General features: G+C 51.0%; 1 long non-coding RNA gene across 3 annotated transcripts in view; it reads right to left on the bottom strand.

Moving 5' to 3' along the window:
* LOC106025373 (uncharacterized) overlaps window positions 1-13548 on the bottom strand; it is a 93543-nt gene that overhangs the window by 42551 nt on the left and 37444 nt on the right. For 2 of the 3 annotated variants that reach the window (XR_010043102.1, XR_001198977.3), the window contains exons 2-3: window positions 5417-5514; window positions 3225-3348 (exon numbers count right to left, since the gene is read on the bottom strand). This is a non-coding gene — a long non-coding RNA (uncharacterized LOC106025373). The remainder of the gene's footprint in view (window positions 1-3224; window positions 3349-5416; window positions 5515-13548) is intronic. The other variant, XR_010043103.1, reaches the window with a different exon arrangement.

The raw sequence follows: 13548 nt of genomic DNA, 5'->3' as shown, positions 1-13548 counted from the left end.
ATAGCACCCCTCATCCACTTTCTGACTTCAATAGGCACACAGCAAGCACTTTGGTACCCAAATGACCCTTATCCCACGGTCTCCTCTCTGTCTAGTCTACCTTGGTCTCTTGTATTTTGGTAAACATGAAGACTAAGGGTATGAGTCAGCTGACCTGAGCTGAAGTCCACATTCTGTTACTCAAGATCTTTGAAAGTCAATTTAAACCATATATATACATACATACATACAGGGGGGGGGGGGCTTGAGGTTGTTTTAGGGTTTAAGTGAGAAAATACCTGAACAACATGCAGTTATCAGTATGTGTTTTTTGCTGTTGTTGTTTTGGGTTTTGTGGTTGTTTTTGTTTGTTTGTTTGTTTTTGAGGCAGGGTCTTGCTATGTAGTTCAGGCCTTCTTTGAACTCACCATGTGGCCCACGTTGGCCACGAACTTGTGGAAATCGTGTCTCAGCATTCCAACTGCTAGGATTATAGGTGTGCACACTACACCCAGTTGGATACTTTTCGAGTCTCAGCTCCCGACTTCTCCGTCTAATCCAACCGATACATATCCCACTTTGGAGGAGGGGGCACTGAAAACTGAACTCGGGGCCTTCTCATTGAACTGCATCCCCAGCCCTATTGTTCTTATTTTGAGACTGGCTCTTACTAAATTGCTAAGTTACTGAGGCAGGGCTCAAACGTGCAATTGTCCGTCTCAGTCTCTCAAAGTTCTGGCATTCTAAGTGTGCACCAACACAACTGGCTTATATACTCCATTCTTAGGCTGGTCTTCCCAAAATATCACTGAGATCACATCTCTAACTCCCCTCAACATGACTCTGCTCACAAATCTTCAGTTGCTCCCCACTGCCTAGAGAATCAAATCCAAGTTATTAAACGCACATCTGAGACCTTTCGTCATTCAGCCCCAAACTTCCTTCCGGACTTACTTCTGTGGTCCCCTTCTACCACCATCCCAACACACACACACACCAACTCTTTCCTCCAACCCAGGTGTTCTCCTGCTGGCAGCTACCTAATACCAAGCAGACTCCTATCTCACACTTGGATCCCTCCATCATTCTGTGTCAGCATGCCCGTGTGTGACCGGCGCAGCCCCCAATGAGACAGAGGACGCTCTTGTGGATAACAGGTAACTGCCGCTTTATTGACGCGGGCTCTGGCTTATATATTCAGCCGTGACCAATCACAGGCTGCCACGAGGAGGCAGGGTTGGGATGGGAACTCGGGCTCTGGCCAATATACCCAGCTGTGGCCAATCAGGGGTTGCCACAGAGTCGGCACGGGGTGAATACGGAGTGAGCACGGGGTGGCTAATTTGGAGAGGGATGTAGCGCATTGCGAAAGCTGGCGTGGTCCTTAGTCCCGGGTGGGGTATGGTATGTTGAGCGCCTGCGCCCAACACATGTGTGTATGTGTGTGTGAGTGTGTGTTCCTGGGGATTGAACCCAGGCCCTTGTCCACACTACTAGGCAAGTGCTCTACTACTGTACTCCAACCCTCAGTTCCTTGTGTCAACTTTCATGTTGCAAACAATACAGAAATGAAATCCAACGGGCTTAATGAAGCAGATTTAACAGCTTGTTTACTGAACACTGCAGATGCAACAGGCTTTCAGGGACAGTTTGATCAGGACAAGGACTCCATTTTTCTGTGATTTTTCTAGGCTCTTCCTACCTCTCTACACAGGCTACATTCTCAGACCAGTGCTCCTAGGCACACCAGTGGTCTGCCAGAAATTAGAGTCACATTTTTCTCTCTCAAATTCAGACAGAGATTGAATATATTTCCTCTGGCATCTATCAACAGTTCTGAGCTTCTACATGATTGGGCCAACTTGAACCAATTCCTAGTTGGTCAGAAACAACCAATGTGCCAAAGTCGGTACAGGGTTTTTCCCCATCCACACACACACTGTGGACACACACTGTGGGAAGGACAGGCTCACTCGGCCTCTCAGCTGTAGAGCTCCAGTGATGCCCCCTTTTAAGGCCCAGAGATCCCTCAGATCTCTGCCATCTATGATTCATCACCATACAGTGGGACCTCAGTTCATGAACTCCTTTCTCTCCACAATTCTGGTTGCAAACCAAACTAGATGATGACCAAATCAAATTTCTCCAGAAGGCCCACTTTGAACCTAACCATAGATTTTAATTCAGTTCTCATCCAAGTCGGTTTGTGACCAGAATTGTGAAAAAAATCAAGTCCATGAACTGCGACAGTACTGTAGCCATTTGTCCCACCTCCCCAATTAGTAATCTCAGAACTGGAGTCTACCAAACAGTTTGCACACCTACCCATTTTGACTCTCACCACAATCCTGTGAGACTCAGAGATGTTAACAGACTGTGTCCAATGTCCAAAGCTGACATTGCCCAGAGGCCTCTTCAGCAATTCAGCAATCTCTCTCTCTCTCTTTCTCTGTCTCTCTCTCTCTGTCTGTCTGTCTGTCTGTCTGTCTGTCTCTCTCTCTCTCTCTCTCTCTCTCTGTCTCTCTAACTCTGGCCTGTCCTGAAGATGCAGAAATCCCCAGAAAGCCCTCTTTTTTCCCACTTTGCCTCAATTTCTAAAGCACTTCATCTTCCTCCAAAAAGTGAAGAGAAAGTTTTCGAGCCAGACAGCAGTTTTTAAGATTTGTGTGACAAGGCTGGGTAAAATTCAAATGACTCTGGGTGATTTAATCTGCTTGGGGCTGGGTGGTAAATCAGGGTGGCCTGGCTGCCGCCCCAGAAACCCAGGAGGTGGCTCACGCAGGAGCTCATCTGTGGAGCTGCAGGTGGGGGGCTGGCAGAGCAAGCCGACCTGACACGGGGTTCCCCTCCACTGCCCTCAAAATACACTGCACCCCAGCCACAGCCCGGCCTGACCCACGTGTTGCACCAGGGCCCCTCTCGCACAGTCTGCAGCCTCATCCCCACTCCACCACCTGCCATCAGGCTGGCCCAAGTGCCCAGGGGACGCTCGAGGGGAAAGAGGCTGCACTGGCCCAGCTTTCACTGAAACTGCGGCCTCAGTGCCAGGCCTCAGCCCCATGACCTCATCCAGTCTCACAACAACTTAATGAGGGGGACATGTCCCTCCCCAGTTACGGGGGATTTCATTGAGGCTCAGAGTCATTAAATAATTTGCCCAAGGTCATCAGGCAGCTAGTATGAGGCAGAGCCAAGATTCAGACTTAGACTCACAAGACTCCAAAGTCCTCATCCTTTCAACTCACCTCTCTGTGGAGGCCAAGGGAGGAAGATGGCGGCTTCCACTGGGACCACAGAGCCTGAGAGAAAAGAGCTGCCGCCGGCTGAAGAAAGGCCGCTGTTCTGAGCAAATGAAGCAATAGATTTCTCCTACAAAGCAAAGGTCAAAAGAGAAGGCAGCTGTACTTACTAAGAAACTGCTGTAAGCCAAGCATGTGTGTAGCTGTGCGGCCTGGGTGCTCTGCAGCCAAGCATGTGGGGCCTGGGAGCTCTGCAGCCCGTCCTCCTCATAACTCTGCAAGCAGTAAGTATTCACTGTAATTTGGGAAGCGGCTCTTGGGAAGAACAAAATGCTCTGAGCCAGCTGTGGCGGTACACACCTGTAATTCCAACACTCTGGGAGGCTGAGGCAGGAGGAGCACAAGCTCAAGCCCAGACTAGGCAACTTAGAACTTAGCAAGACCCTGTGTCAAAGTTAAAATAAAATAAAATTTTAAAAGAGGGCTATAGCTCAGCTCAAAGGCCCTCGGTTCTATCCCCAGTACCACAAAAAACAAAACAAAAATGATTTGTACTATTTGCCAACTGCTGTGGTGTGAATATTCTCATGATGGTGCCTTTCAAGCTGTGACAGTGATGCTGGTGAACAGGGAGTTGAAAAGAAGTGTCCTTACTCAATTCTATGGGCCTCTGGAATCCACTCCAGGACACCACTGCGTATAACAGAGGTTTGCTTAAACCCACTTAATAACTGAACAAAAGCTCAAGGCTAGCCCAGGTAACTTAGCAAGACCTTATCTCAAAATAAAAAGGACCTAGGGGTGTAGCTCAGTGGTCGGGTCTCTAGTATCTAGTATCACACACACTCATAACACCATGCAAAAAGGCACCGGGACTAGAATCCATGTCTTACTTAAAGTCAACACACATTCTCTCTATGCTCTTTGTTTCCTGAAGCATAAAAGGTGCAGGAGCCAGAACTGCAGATCTCTATTCTCTGAAGGAGGCTGAGCCCTGCATGATGCCCCTACACTGACAGCTACAGGAAGGAGGCATCTGGCCATCCTTGGCACATAAACAGGCGCAAGAGTGCATAACATGTGTCCCATGGACACCTCAAAGCCACCAGATCTAAAATGGAACCAATCGTCAGCCCAACAAACAGCTCTCCCCTCCTGTGTGGCCTGCCAGCACCCGAGAGTCCCACTCTTCCCTCCAATCTGGTGATGCGCCCTATCCAACCCACATCCTACCCCTCAGGAGCAGGTGTGGTCTCAAGCCCCGGCTCCGCCCACCACGCAGGGCCTCCTAACCAGCCCTGCCAGTGTGAGTCCTGGGCCTGCACCCACTCCCAGCTCCAGTCCACTCCATCATCCACAAAGCTGCCACCACCTCCTCTCAAAATGGCCCCTTTGACATACCAGTCACACCCCCCAGGGGTGCCCATTACCCAGAGGAGGGAGACAAAACTCCCTGATGCTCCCTACACACCTGTCTCTTGCCTCCACCCGTGCCTTTCGTCACATGAGGCCTCTGGCCTCTTTGCCCCCTCTTTGGGATGCCCTCTTTGCCCCCTCCCATCTCCCTTCCCTTTGCCTCAGTGGCTCCCTTTTATCGTTAAAATGTAAATAAGAGCTTAGGTAGATGATTCCTGGGGGCCCTGTCGGTTCTAAGCTTCATGATGCTAATACCAGGTCTTGACAATCAACCCTCTGAATTCTACAGTCACCTTCCTTCATGGACCCTGCAAGGATCCGTAGGGCTCCTGTGGTCCAGTTGAAAACTCAGAGGCCCCAAAAGGGAAAGGGATTTGTCTAGGATCACACAGCAGTCAATGGCAGAGCCAGAACAAGAACCACACAGCCGCCTCCCAGGGCTCTTTCTTGGGTCATGCTCTCCATCCAGGTCCTCTCATGCCCACACCGACGCTGTCCCCAAGCACCACTGCCCACTGTGGCTACCTCCACTCACTGCCTTGGTTCCTGCTGCTGCAAAGCCATGCACTCAGCTCCTCTGGACTGTCTGGGCTCTGCACCTCCAGGAAGCCTGTCTTGGTTATCAGCCAAACCCATTCACACCTTCTACCCACACATACATGCGCACACACACACACACACACACACACACACACACACATACACACACACTCCCCACACCACCCACAGTTGTGAGAACCCAGCAACTCCACTCATGTGATCAGTGTCTCATTCAGTCTCACCAGGCAAGATGTCCACTCCTCAGGACCAGCCAGTGTCTCTTCATCTTCCTCCTCTTCTCTTCTTCCTCCTTTAGGATCTTCTGGCTTAAAACACTGCTCTGGGAAACAAAGTATAGCCAAAAAAGCATGGTATCAGAGGTTAGACAGATGGACATTCAATGCACCCTGGCTCGTGAACCTTAACCCATCTGAGCCTCAACTTGCCAAATCTGTAAAATAGGTCTGACCACCCAGGGTTGTTACAAGGACTTGTGCAGATTACAAGCATAGCACTTAGTAGGCTCTTCAACCATAGTTCCCTTCCCCACTACCTTTCCCAGTGAACCCCAACACACTGGAAGGAGCAGGCTCCCCTGGGCTAGGAGTTGGGCAGACGCACGCACACTTCCACTCCCATCCCCAACAGGCTATGAGCAGCCTGTGTGCAGAAGCGTGGGGCGTTTCCAGCCCCCCTCCCCACCCCCAACAATCTGCTTTAACCTTCCTATCACAAATGCCTTGTTTATCTCAATATCATCCGTTTTACTTTTCCGTTCGTGAAAAAAAAAAAAAATCACAAAAACAGATTTAGGAGGAAAAGAAGTCTTTAATGAGTAAAACTGTCTGGAGGCCTGTTTCTTTCTCAGGAAAAAGTGGCTGTGAGTCTGGCATAAGAGAGGGAAGCTCAACAGCTTCACTTCACTGCAGCTGCCAGAAGAAGTGCATTTCAGAGTAGAGCAGAACCTCCAAGTTAAACAGTGTGTCTCCCAGCCAGGCGCTTCCTGTACCCAATTCAGCTTGGCAGGTGACACCCAGCTCAAGCAGAGATGCAGCCCAGTGTGAGCAATTCGAGGCTCCCTGCTCCCACCCAGCCTCCTGCAGAACACAGCCAGCCCTGCGGCCCTGGCAGCACTGGCCTCGAGGATGCAGCCTCCAAGAAGCAAAGGAGCCAGCTGGGAAGGGGGTGGACGGGGACCAAGACCCCTCCCAGCGCCAGAACATCCCAGACTGGCGCAGCCCTCTCCCTTGCTGATGCTAGTTTGGCATAAAGGTGAAAGCCAAGACCTGACACTCAAACAAAAGCTCAGAAAATCTGCATTTTTGTTTTCTGTTACCTTTAAAGGTGTCGCTTTGTGGGCCCACTCTGGATAAAATCATAAGGTCAAACTCCCCCCCACAAGGAATGAGAAAAGCACTAGAAAAACAGAAAGTAGCATCTGACCTTCAAATATCTACAACTGAAACAGCTCCAGGACTGAGAGTAGGCTGAAGCAGGAGGACGGTCCCCTCCCTTGTCCCAGATACGCCACTTCTTTTAATGCAGTTTACTGGTTCAACTGGCTGGCACGTGAGCTCCTCAGCCCTCTGTCATGAGCTGCTCTTCCCTCCACTGTGCTCTCATGGTTAGGCCTCAGCACTTGCTGCTGTGATATTTCTTCATGTTAATTCACTTTGGCCTCCAGTCTGCTGAGATCTTTCTGGACTTTCATTCTGCTCCCTGAGCTTTCTCTGTCCCTCTGAGCTCCTGCCACTTCCTCCTGTCACAGGCCAGTGGGAACATAGACTGATGGGAACAGGATGGAAGGCAGAGGCTGTGGGAGTCTCTAAAGGCTTCCTACAGGAGGGACTCATGACTATCATTTAGCCAGATGGCAGCCATCTCTGTGCCCTCCCAGTGGCCCCACATGTCCTCGAGGGTCACAAGAGACTAATGTCATCAGAGCTATGGTGTGACACAGCAGAAAGGGTCAGACACATCCAGGTTGAAATCCCAGCTCCATGGTCTTGGGCAGGTCACTTATAGTCCCAGAGACTTTCCCATCCATAAAATGGACACAAGCTTGTAAGGATTATGTGAGATGGTGCGTGTGGAGTTCCTGGCACACACATGGTGCTTAGTAATGATCTTCTTCCAATCCTACACACGTCATTTTCTTCACCCCCCTCCCCCTAGCAGACATTAAGCTGCCCCGAACTTGAAGAACTCGCCTGGTCTTGGTGAACCCATGTTAGCCCCAGGGATAGCTACCATCTTTTCTACATATCACGAACTTCACCATCACTACCAGACCCTCACACTAATTTGAGATTAGCAAAACCCTGGATCTTTTCATTCCTGTGGAGAAGGTCTCCCTTTCTTAGAGCTGGGCAGCTTTTTTTTTTTTTTAATAAACACCTGGGGATTTAGCTCAGCGGCATAAGCACCTGCCTTGCAAGCGTGTGGTTGTGAGTTCGATCCCTGGTTACTCATAAAAAAAAAAAAAAAAATTAAATAAAAACACTCGTAATAGTGACAGCTTGATCCATTTCCATTTTGTCTATAAGAGTCAGGTTAAATTTCTCCCAAGGTCACAGGGCTGGTTAAGGTGAAACTACAGCTCAGCTCTGTCTGAATCTGATCACTGTGCCTGGGTCCTGCACTGTGATCCACAGACCGACCACGCCTCACTCCCACCTGCCCCTGGCTCTGTGCCACCATCCTCAGATGGCTTTGATACAGACATCATCACTCCCTGCAGACAGGACCACTGGCCCTTCACCCTGACCCCCAAAGCCCATCTTCACCCTGCAGTCCTAAGTTCCTTCATGCCGTGCCCTTGACTCCCCCATAGCCAAGCACAAGACCAGCCTGGGGATCCTAACCCTTCATCAGACTTCAGGCACGTGCCACCAAACTCCAGTGCCTCTAACTGACCACAACCTCCTGAAACCCCAGGGGCCAGGATCCCGTGGCCAGGTGTTCCCCTCCCCCAGGGCCCATTTCCAGCTACATGGCCGCCTGTCCTCAGGCTGAGGGCAGCTTTCTCACATGGCTGCCCTCCAGCACTGAGCCCTGGCCTTCCCCGGTCTCTTCATCTGGTGACAGCTGAGCTGTGGGATTGAGGGGATTCCTTAAGCTTGGGACACAGACCTGTCTGAGGGGAAAGCAAAAAGTGAGACCAAGAAGCCATCTGAGCTGGGGCCCAGGTCTGTGGCCACCACAGGGATGGACAGTGGAACAAAGATTCCTAGTGATTTCCGAGAAGCCACACATGGACGTATGGGAAATTCAGGCAGGACGCCAGAACCTGAACCCACGACTGCAGAGCTGGCCCTCTGAATCGGGGGACAGAGCCTTGGAGCAGGGCCATCTCTCTCCCCATCTCCGTCACCCGCACCATCAAAACGCTGCCCCTGACCTTCACACAAAATCCCGGTACTCCACGGAAAAACCACCTCTCTGAGGACTTTTATCCTAAATCGATACCAAGACAAAACTTCAACTGGTCAATAAAAAGTAAACACCAGCAAGGCACTCAGGAACAGGCCAGTAACACAGAAAAGGCTGAACAAAACAAGGGGACTTGAAGAGCAGGTGCAGGTCCAAGGAGAGTGGTGAAGCCCTCGTGAAGAGGGATACTTGCAGAGGGAGGTAGAGCCACTCACTCAATCGGCAGATATTTATTGATTATGTACGATGCCACTCTGCCAGAGACTGTTCCAATAGTGGGAACACAAACACGAACAAAATGGCTAATATCCCTACCCTCATTGAGTCTGCCTCTGAGCATCTAGGAGTAAATGTCTCATGCATCCAGTGCTGACCAATGCCACAGATGAAGGCTGAGGAGCTCTGTATTGTGCTAGAAGACAGGACATGGAAAATACACAAAAAAACAAGCTTATCTGGCTTACAATTCTCAAAGCTGAGGGGTACAAGATCAGGCAACCACATCTGGTGAGGTCTTCTTGCTGGCAGGGTCTCAGCGGAGTCCCTAAGTAGCACAGGGCATCACACAACAACAAAGGCTGAGCATGCGAGCTCGTTATGAGCACAGTGCCTCATAAGATTAGGCCACCATGATGGCCCCGTCTCACCTTGATGACCTTCAAAAGTGTCTCTGTTTCTGTCCCCTTCAGGCTGCGCAATGGAGATTAAGTTTCAACAAGAGTTTCTGTAGAGACATTCAAACCACAGCAGGGGCTGTGCAGGGTACCGCTCGGTCTCACCCTTGCAAGTTCTTCCACTGAGCAAACACAGAGCCACAGGTCAACTTCCAGACACACTGTCATACACATGGACTCGGGGTGCTATCATGGGCACGCGGCATCCTCTGCTGTGAAAAGCACACCCTTAAGAGTACACTCACACATACACATAAACACACGCACAAATATACTCAGCCCAAACACACCAACACATATCAAACACATGCACACACACTTGTGCACACACACTCTTAAGCCCAGTGTAGTACACCTTGGAGAAACACACCCTCAAGGCTACCCAGACTAGCAAGTCAGAAGGCGCAAGACCTTCAAGGGCCGGCAGAAGCTGAAGCCCAGAGAGAGACAGCAGATTGCCCAAGCTCAACAGTGTGACAGTGACACCGTGGGCATAATTCCAGTCCCTGGGCTGTGCTATACTCTTGTCAACCTCCATGTTCAACAAAGGTGGTCACAGAAACACACCCATGTGCACACGGGAACACAGAGAGACACACTCATACACACAGGAACACACACCTCACTCCCTCCTCCATGTGACAGAGTCTGGAGGGTTTCTTGAAATGGTAGTGTCCCAAGGCAGTTCATCTCCTACCCCACACCAAAAGCTTCCAGCCACCAACACATCTAACCTACCCTAACCGGTGGCCGTGAGTTGTGTGTGTGTGTACAAATGCATCCTGTGTGGCTGACAGGTGCACTGTAGTCTGGAAAAGGGAGGGCATGTCTGGGTGTGCATGCACAGGGAGTTGGCAACATGTGAGCACCTTTGTGTGCATGTGCAAGCATGTGTCTGTGCACATGTGCTGTGTGCATGTGCGCACACAGGCTCCCAGGAAGACAGAGAAATTTATAATCTAAATCTTGCTTCTCTGGGGGGATGAAAGAAAACAAAGCAAAGTTCAGGTTTAAATCACACCACCACAGACAGGAGGGGTTCCCTTGCCTTACAGGATTATCTGCCCGTGTGCAGCGGAACAGGCCGGCAGGCAGGCAGCGGTGAGCGGCCCATCAGCAGGGAGCCGTTTGTTGTCTCCAGGCCCCTGAGATGGCCGTGGCTGCTCCAGGAGCGGGAGACCGAGTGCAGCCACGGTGATGACAGCCATGTGCCCATCCCAGGTGCTGGGGGAGGGGAAGGGAGGGTGCCTGCACCCACCTCTGGCCTTCTCCTGGTGCGGAACAGCGAACGGACAAGAGGCGGGAGCCCCGGACTAGAGAAAAGCCAGGTGCAGGAGAAGGGGGAGGATCCAGGCAAAAAGTGGCACAAGCCTCAGGGCAGGCGCTGCCCCGTCCAACCTCCCCACGTTTAGGAAAGCATTTAGAGGACGCTGAGAAAGCCCACGCTTCAGCAAGCTGAGCTTCCCTGACCCCTTTCTCCCCAGGGGTCACCTCTCTGTCTCTGTCTTCCTCTTTGTCTCTCCCTGTCTCTCTGCTCCTATGATTCTCTTCTTTCCTGTGTCAGACTGTCTGGCCTCACCTCTCCATCTATCCATCTTATGCTCTTTGTAACTCCCTCTATCCACCCCCACCTCCACGCTTCCCTCCTCAGACTGCTGTCACCTGAGGCCTTGCCCTTAACACCCACAAGCCTCACAGAGCATTTGATCCCAGTTGAGCCTCTTACCATTCCTTTTAAGCAGGCTGGGAGGGTTGAGATCAGAAATCCCATTTCACAAACACAGCTTGATCCCAGTGCTCTGGGAGGCTGAGGCAGGAGGGTCACAGATTCATGTCCACCCCCCAGGCAACGTAGCAAACTACCAAGACCCTGTCTCAAAATAAAAAGTTAAGAAAAGGATTGGGGATGTAGCTCAGCGTAAAGATCCTAGCTAGGTTCAGTTCCCAGTAAAACAAGGAAGAAAAAGGGAGGGAGTCGGGAGGGAGAGAGGGAAGGGAGAGAAATCCCTTTCCGCAGATGAGGACATTGAACCCCCAAAGGTTACCCGAGGGTATGTAGCTGACACGGGATTAAAAACACAGGTCCTTCCATTGCATAACCAGCTCCTCAAAATGCGACCTCACTGGAAACATGAGCAGTCCTCCCAGTACTCCACACCCCAAAGGAAGGAAATCAGAGCAACCCAGTGCCACAAATAGCCCAACCCAGCCCAACCACTAATGGTGTCTTTGATTAACCAAAAGTCTTAGAAAACAGAAGAAAAGCAGACAGGAGAGGTGCCCATGCCAGTCCTACTCTCCCCCAAGTCAGAACTGTCCCACCTGGGATAAATGAACTTCCTGTCTCTTGAATAGGTGCCTCTCCAGGTCTCAGTCTTCCCATCAGCGCAATGGGGGTGATGGGTCTCACTCACATTGCTGAACTGAGCCTCTGCTCCAACAGACACAGAGGCATCTCCCCCCTTTCCAGGACCCTGATCCCTAAAAGACTATATGCTTCGACCACCAGAAGCCCTCAGCCACCTCTGGCATGAGATCGCTATGGTTTCAAGAGCCCTGGCCGGCCTTGAGCACATGGGCAATGGGCAATAACGATGAGGTCCCAGGCCCCGCGGCAGAGTCCCGTCTGCAGCAGGGTCCACCAGCCTCTCCAAGCCGCCACCACTGCCTGCAGCCCCCACCGGAGAGGCGTCAGCACCAACGACCCGCCAGGGCCTGCCCATTTCCCTTTCTTTTCATTGCCGGCTCCGCGCACAGTTATAGAACCAGGTCTCCACAGAGTAATTTACTGGCAGAATCTCTCCCAGAATCCAGCTTGAAACCAAGCTGTAAAAACAGCTTCGAGTGTAAATAATTCATGCAGACAATATGACTTTTTTATGTAAATTCGGTGCATTAACCCTCTATTATAATGATGGACGACAGATAGGGGCGACGTTGCCTTGGTAAGAGCTAATGGATGGCCGCCATAAATTCACTGCACATTTTATTGTGTTGCTGGAAATTGTGCCTTCAGGCAATGCTGTTTACTTTTATGTAAAACTCTAGGTTCCCTAAATATTACAAATATTTTACATCCAGCTCCTCAGCATTTGGGCTCTGCCCACAAATCAAGCTTTCTCCATGTGAGTTGTAATTAAAGGTTTGTTGTTTTTTTTTTTTCCTGGGACAATTATCTCCAACTATAAAGAGAAATATTTTTCCCCTTTAGATGTTCCGTCACTGACTTATTAACAAATCCTTTGAAGAAGGAGGTTGTAAGTGACTCGCTGTGGTACTTGGCAGGAGGCGGGTCTGCCAGCGAAGGGGCGCTGTGGGCATGAGAGCCTGGTGGCTGGCTTTTATGTCTGGCCGCCACTCGGTTTATTTACACATACGATATTCCGGGCCTTCCTCCCCCCCTTCCTTTCTATAATTCATGACCACTTTAGCAGGGTAATTCCTCTAGCCACCTTTGCGAGAGACTGGCCCCTGTACACCCTCTGCCCACGCTCCTCAGGGGACAAATCACGAGGCTTGTGCCCGAGAGGGTCACAAGTGGGGCCACTGCAGCTGGCTGCCCACACACAAGCCGATTCATTCCTTCCCTCCTCCCCCCTCCCTCAGTGCATGTGGCCCACGGCCCCTGGGACAGATGGAAACTTGGGGTATCCTGCACTCATTCGCCTCATGCAAAGTGGTGGAAACGTCGTCCCCTGAGCTCAGCCCCTGCCCGGGCAGAGGTCGAGAGGACGCCGCAGTGTTCCATCAGAGGTCTGAAGACAGGAAGTCTGGGACCTCCGAAGTCTTAATGAAGGGAGGCAACAGCTGGAGAAGCAGTCCTCTTTAAAAATAATCCTCACACTTGTTTATTATTGTCATTAATATTAATGGACATGCCATTAATATTCATATAGCTGCATTAATATCATCCAGGAGCACCTGGGATCTCTAAGCACTCCTAATGGCATGTGGATTCTGCCTCCCGAGCCCCCCACCCCCTGCCTGGCCCTCCCCACAGGGTCCCAAGCCCCCTCCCACTCCCTCGCTGTCACTGCTGTTGGTGCCTGCCTTTGGAAACCAGAGCCACATGGGACTCCGCTGTGCAGGCCAGGGATCCTGTGGCAGGCCAGGGACCCTGGGCACATCCTGCCTCCCCAAGGGGCACAGGAAGGCGTCTGACAAAGGTGGCTTAAGAAAGAAGGATGGTTCATTTCCCGCCCCCCCAAAGGCTCAATTTCCTGCAGAGTCGGAAAAAAAAGACACGTTGGTTAAAAACAAAGATGAGA

The sequence above is a fragment of the Cavia porcellus genome, unplaced genomic scaffold (genome assembly GCF_034190915.1).
Source record: "Cavia porcellus strain 051 isolate PalLab524CR breed Dunkin Hartley unplaced genomic scaffold, mCavPor4.1 scaffold_25, whole genome shotgun sequence".
Lineage (NCBI taxonomy): Eukaryota > Metazoa > Chordata > Mammalia > Rodentia > Caviidae > Cavia > Cavia porcellus.
The sequence above is the reverse complement of the archived record's forward strand: the minus strand, read 5'-3'. Positions and strand labels throughout refer to the sequence as shown.